The sequence below is a fragment of the Carlito syrichta genome, unplaced genomic scaffold (genome assembly GCF_000164805.1).
Source record: "Carlito syrichta isolate Samal-C Ts95f unplaced genomic scaffold, Tarsius_syrichta-2.0.1 Scaffold315987, whole genome shotgun sequence".
Classification (NCBI taxonomy): Eukaryota; Metazoa; Chordata; class Mammalia; order Primates; family Tarsiidae; genus Carlito; species Carlito syrichta.
In genome coordinates this window covers 336,924-343,873 of record NW_007260083.1, presented here as the reverse complement: position 1 = coordinate 343,873, position 6,950 = coordinate 336,924, and the positions used below count along the sequence as shown (strand labels likewise).

Here is a 6,950-nt window from a genome sequence, read left to right as displayed (position 1 = left end):
TTCCTTCCTCTTTCTCTCTCTCTCCTTTCTCTTTCTTTCTCTCTCTCTCTCTCCTCTCTCTTCTCTCTCTTTCTCTCTCTTTCTCTCTCTCTTCTCTCTCTCTCTTTCCCTCTCTTTCTTCTCTTTCTCTTTCCTTTCTCTTTCTTTCTCTCTCTCTCTCTTCTCTCTCTCTCTTTCCTTTCTCTTTCTTTCCCTCTCTCCTTTCTCTCTCTCTCTCTCCCTCCCTCCCTCCTCGACCTCGGACGGGCCTGCCGCGAGCGCTCCGAGAAGCCGCCGCCCTGCGGGGCTCGGACGTCGCGGCGGGGAGACGGGCGAGGGGCTCCGCGCGACCCCGAGGCTCCCGCCCCCGCTCGCCCTTCTGCTTTCTCCTCGTTCCCCCCCATTTGTTTCTTTATATCTTCTATTTCTTCGCTGACACTTGACTCTTCGTCGGTTTCACATATGCCTCAGTGCTCCTTGAAGGACCTGTGTGATGGTGGCCTTCAAAGCTTTGTCAAATAATTCTAACATCAGTGTGTGGGCATCTACTGATTTTCATGCAAGCTGAAAACTTCCTGGTATTTTGTTTTGTTTTTGTTTTCGGAGTAGGAGTCTCACTCTGTCGCCCAGGCTGGAGTACAGTGGCACACTCACGGCCACCACAGTCTGGACCTGCTGGGCTCAGCCCATCCTTCCCACTCAGCCCTCCAAGTAGCTGGCACCAGAGGCATGTGTCATCATGCCTGGCTGATTTTTTTTCCCCTTGACTTGGAGTCTTACTCTGTTGCCCATACCGGAGTGCAATGGCATGCTCCCCGCCACCGCAGCCTCGACCTGCTGGGCTCCTATGAGCTGTCCGCCTCAGCCTTCCAAATAGCTGGAACTACCACCCGCCACCACACCCGGCTCATTTTTTAAATTGTAGAGATGGGGTCTCACCAAGTTGCCCAGGCTGGTCTCAAACCCACAGGCTCAGCCAATTCACTTGCCTCGGCCTCCCAAAGTGCTGGGATGACAGGCTGAGTCACTGAGCCCGGCCTGATTTTTTTAGTTTATGGTGGAAACGAGGTTTCACCGAGCTACCCAGGTTGATCTCAAACCCCTGGACTCAGGCAGTCCTCTTGCCTACGCCTCCCACAGTGCTGGGATGACAGGCATGAGCCACTGCATCCTGCCATGAATTATTTTCAATTAAAATGTGGACTTTGGGGGCATTATGAGACTCGAGATCTCATTTAAATTTTTTATTATTATTATTTGAGCTAACTTCTGCCAACACTGCTAGGGAGGACATCACTTTTTTCTGCCAGATGGAGGAGGAAGTCTAACTGCCCACTCAGCCTCCTTTGACACCCAAGGGGAAAGCCTTCTTGTGACTGCTGAACAGTGAGAGCAGTTCTAGCTCACCACCAGACATCTGCTGACACCACCCTGGCTGGGATGGACTCTACTGTTCCCCAGGTGATGTCTGCTGACACCACAGGGATGCCTGTGGCTTCCTCAGTGATGGGAAGTGCTGAAAGTCTTGCCTCTTCACAAGATCTTCTTTGGTACCACCATCAGTGTGGGGTTCGTGGGGTGCGTTGGGTAGAAACTCCAATTCTCCAAATGGTCTACACTGACACCATGGGGGAAGGGTGCAGTCTCATGACCACCCAATGGAGTTGAAGATCCCAGCTCCCTACTTGACCTTTTCTGGATGGGGGCATGAGGAAAGGTGAAGCTGGAGCACCTCTTTACAGCTTGGCAAGAATGGAAACTGAGGCTCCCAACTCTGCCTTTGCTGATGAGGGTGTAGATGGGGCAGTTTTTTCTGTGCTGTTTGGCTGGAATACAATTTTTGTATAAATGTTTTGTCTTACTAAGCTGTCCCTTTCCTTGTTCTTTGGCTAAAGAGAGCTTTTTTGTTTTGTTTTTGAGTTGAAGTCTCACTCTGTCGCCTAGGCTGGAGTGCAGTAGCATGCTCACAGCCACCACAGCCTCGACCTCCTGGGCTCAGGTGATCCTTCTGCCTCAGCCTCCCAAGTAGCTGGAACTACAGGCGCTCATCACCACACCAGCTAATTTTTTGATTTTTGTAGAGATGAGGTCTCGCCAAGTTTCCCAGACTGGTCTCAAATCCCTGGACTCAGGCAATTCTCTCGTCTCTGCCTCCCAAAGTGCTGGGATTATGGGTGTGAGTCACCACACCTGGCCTTTTTTTTTTTTTTTTTTTTTGTCTGCATTCATTGGCATTTCAGGGTTGCCAGCTTCTCCAGATCCAAGTCTGGGATACACGAAGGAAAAAAAGAAAACCCAGGTTGCATACCACTGTGTTACTTTTTAGTTTTTGGTTTTTTTGAGTTGGAGTCTCACTCGGTCACCCAGGCTGGAGTGCAGTGGCCGCTCCCAGGCCCCGCAGCCTCAACCTGCTGGGCTCCGGCAATCCTTCCGCCTCAGCCTTCCCAGTAGCCGGAATTACAGGCATGTGCTACCACACCTGGCTGATTTTTTGATTTCTTGTAGAGATGAGGCCTCACTGCCCAGGTGGGTCTTGAACCCGCGGGCTCAGGCCATCCACTCACCTCAGCCTCCCAAAGGCGCGGGATGACAGGCTGAGCCACCGAGCCCGGCCCACTGTGTTATTTCTTATGAACCATGTTCCCTACCCTATCTACCTTTATAAATCCAACTTTCAGAGTCTTATATTTTCTTTTTTTGAGTAAGAGTCTCACTCTGTCGCCCAGGCTGGAGTGCAGTGGCACACTTCTGGTCACCGCAGCCTCGACCTGCCGGGCTCCGGCCATCCTTCCGCCTCAGCCTTCCAAGTGACTGGAACTACAGGCCCACTACCATGCCCGGCTAGTTTTTTGATTTTTCGTAGAGACGAGGTCTCGCCAAGTTGCCCGGGCTGGTCTTGAACCCGCGGACTCAGGCACTCCACTCGCCTTGGCCTCCCAAAGTGCTGGGATGACAGGCTGAGCCACTGAGCCCGGCCTAGTCTTACGTTTATTTTCTATAAACATCCAGGGCCTTTATTTTTACTTACAAGAAATGAAAACCCTACGTATATTCAATCATCCTGGGGTTAACTCCCTCCTTTATTATTTTTAAACTATTCCTTCTGTCTTGTACGTCTGTTCTTTTCTTGCCCTTTTAAATGTCTACTGTACATAAAGAGGATATTCAGGAGCTATTTTTGTGCCTTTCCGTTTCATAATTTCAATCTGTCCTTTTTCCTGTAATGAGAATATGTTGTTTTTAAGACTGATTAATTTATCTGTAATATCTATTTTGCTAATTATAGTTCCTGAGTAGTTATTTCATCTTAATTTGCTAATTTATAAAATAAAGGGATTGGAATGGACGATCTTTGGCTTCTCATTATCTTTTTTTTTTTTGAGTTGGAGTCTCACTCAGTCGCCCAGACTGGAGTGCAGTGGCCGCTCCCGGTCACCGCAGCCTCGACCTGCTGGGCTCCGGCAATCCTTCCGCCTCAGCCTTCCAAGTAGCCGGAACTACAGGCATGTGCTACCACGCCCGGATGATTTTTTGATTTATTGTAGAGATGAGGTCTCGCTGCCCAGGCGGGTCTCGAACCCGCAGGCTCAGGCAATCCACTCACCTCAGCCTCCCAAGGTGCAAAATTACAGGCTGAGCCACTGAGCTTGGCTAGCTTCTCATTATCTTGAACAATGCACTATTTTTTTTTTTTTTTTTGGAGAAAGAAGCTATTTAAAAATCAGCCAGACACTGTGGCTCTTGCCTGTAATCCCAGCACTTTGGGAGATCAAGGCGGGAGAACTGCTTGAGCCCAGGAGTTTGAGACCAGCCTGGTCAACAAAAAAATCAAACAATTAGCTGGTGTGGTGGTACACACCTAGTCCCAAGTCAAAAAATCAAACAATTACCTGGTGTGGTGGTATACGCCTAGTCCCAAGTACTCAAGAGGGTGAGACAGAAGGATCGTTTGAGCCAAGGAGTTTGAGACTTCGATGAGCCATGATTGTGCTCCAGCCTGAGCAACAAAGTGAAACCCTGTCTCAAAAAAGGCAGGTGCAGTGGCTCACGCCTGTAAGCCCAACACTTTGGGAGGCCAAGGTGGGAGAATCACTTGAGCCCAGGATTGAAACCAGCCTGGGCAACATAATGAGATTTTGGCTTTACAAAAAAATCAAAAAATTAACCAGGCACGGAGGCTGAGGCAAAAGGATCACTTGAACCCAGGAGGTCAAGGCTGCAGTGAGCTGTGATCATGCCACTGCACTCTAGCCCGGGTGACAGAGATCCTGTCTCAAAAAAACAAAAACAACAAAACCAAACCTATGATTCCTAAGTGAACAAAAACAGAGAGAAACAGAAAAGGTTCAATGGAGTAACAGCTTATCCCTGCTTCTGATGATACATTTCAGTAGCTAGTAATTAAGAATTACAATGGATAGTCAGTCCAGGCATAAATGGTATGAGGAAAGTTGCTAATGTGGAAAAGCACAAAGCAAATTCTAGAACCATCAATCTGTTTTTAATTAATACAAAAAGTATATGCTTTGAATTAGCAATAAAGCCCAAAACGAAAGCAAACAAAATACGAAAATACTTCAAATATTGGTATAAGGAGTTCATACTGTTTTTTACAGGAATTGGGGAATAACATTTATTTTTAACATGAAAATGAGATAACCAGCTGGGCTTGGTGGCTCAGCCTGTAGTCCCAGCACTTTGGGAGGCCAAGGCAAGTGGATTGTTTGAGCCCATGGGTTCAAATCCAGCCTGGGCAACTTCGTGAGACCTCATCTCTACAATAAAAAAAATTAGCCAGGTGTGGTGGTGCATGGTAGGTCCAGCTATTTGGAAGGCTGAGGTGGACAGATCATCAGAGTCCAGCAGGTGGAAGCTGGGGTGGCGGTGAGCATGCCACTGCACGCCAGCCCGGGAGATGGAGTGAGACTCCAACTCAGAAAAAAAAAAGTTGCAAGAGCTTTCTCTGTTATCTATTGCACTGAAACAATCAGAAGTTATAACTTGCTTTGGTCTTAGCTCTCCCACTAAGGAGATGTAAAAACAGTTTGTTACCTCATTTTTTCTAGATATAAAATGTGCAAATAATTGGAGGCATACTATTATCCAGAATTGTTCTGAAGATAAATGGTAAGAATAGTGGCTTTCAAATTCTCGTCCCCGGTATAGCAACATCAGCATTCCCTGGGAACTTGTTAGAAATGCAAATTTTTGCCCCTTACCCAACTGACTGATTTAGAAACTCTGGAGATAGGAACTAACAACAAACCACCTAGGTGATTCTAACATGTACTGAAGTTTAAGAACAACTAACGCAGATGAAAACACTCTACGGGGGAAAAAACCACAACTATGGCTAAATAAATGCAAAGTTATCATTCCTTATATGACAAAATCATGTTCAACCTTGCTGTTCAACAGTGGTAAACAGCAAAACTCCAAAGCCAGGTTTTTCATGAAACAGCTTGTGTTGTTTCATAGTACTGTCATCCTTCAGTACCCAAGGGGAATTGGTTCCAGGACTCCCTGCAGATAACAAATCTGGTTACTCAAGATCCTTACATAAAATGATATAGCATTTACATATAACCAACGTACATCCTCCCACATACTTTTGAATCATCTCTATATTTACAATGTAAATGCTATGCAAATAATTACATCATCTTCTAAATTAGTATTTTTTTATTTTTGATATTTCCAAGGCAGAGTTGAATTCATGAATGCAGAACCAGTAGATATGGTGGGCTGCCTGGATTTCTCTTTATAAAAAGAGAACACCTTAAAATGTGAAATACATGTGCAAACGGGAAGCCAAGAGAAAAAGGAGGGGGACTTCATATTAGAAAGGACAAAGATTAATTTAGATACTTAAGTATATAACTCACAATCACTCCTCCAAAGTCTAATAAAGGATACACAGAAATGCATTGGCATTTAACTGAGCTTGAGATTTTTTTTTTTTTGAGTTGGAGTCTCACTCTGTCGCCCAGACTGGAGTTCAGTGGCTGCTCCCGGCCACTGCAGCCTCGGCCTGCTGGGCTCCGGCGATCCTTCCACCTCAGCCTTCCAAGTAGCTGGAACTACAGGTGCATCCTACCATGCCCGGCTAATTTTTTGGACCTGTTGTAGAGATGAGGTCTCGCCAAGTTGCCCAGGCGGGTCTCAAACCCACGGGCTCAGGCAGTCCACTCACTTCACCCTCCCAAAGGCGCGGGATTACAGGCTGAGCCACCGAGCCCGGCCCAAAAATTAAAATTAAAAATTAACTGGACATCGTGGTGGATGCCTGGAGTTTCAGTGACTCGGGAGGCTGAGGCAGGAGAATTGCTTGAACCCAGTTTAAGATTACAGTGAGTTATGATCACACCACTGCATGCCAGCATGGGCATCGGAGCAAGTCTCTAAAAAGAAAAAAGTAAATAAAAATGAAATCATCAAAAATGTAATATTGAACGCATATGCTTCCATAGAAATTTACAAGACAGGAAAACTGACATTCCAAAAGCAGTTTAACTAAAAAATACAAGTTATTTGAAATCTGGCCAGTAGCAGTGGTTCAAGTCTGTAATCTCAGCACTTTGGGATTACAGAGTCCAGCCTGGGCAACTTGGCAAAGAGCCCAGCCTGGGCAACTTGGCAAAATCTTGTCTCTACAATTAACAAAAAAAAAATTAGCTGGGTGTAGTGGCAGGTGCTTGTAGTTCCGGCTACTTGGAAGGCTGAGGTGAAAGGATCGCCTGAGTCCAGCAGGTCAGGGCTACAATGGCTGTGAATATGCCACCGCACCACACCAGCCTGGGTGACAGTGAGACTCTGACTCAAAAAAAAAAAATTAAAAAAATCTGCATGTATCTCCAACAAAAAGTTCTTTAAAATTTCTAAGCTCAAATGATATGTTGCAAAATGTCAGAAATATGAAGGTAGAGATCATATAGTATACACCGCAACATGTTAAAACAAAAGATGGAGCA

The 6,950-nt window shown here is 46.1% G+C and overlaps 1 pseudogene; it reads right to left on the bottom strand.

The window, feature by feature from the left end:
* Positions 1-383, bottom strand: part of LOC103276253 — a 28,776-nt pseudogene extending 28,393 nt beyond the window's left edge.
* Positions 384-6,950: the final 6,567 nt, after the last annotated feature.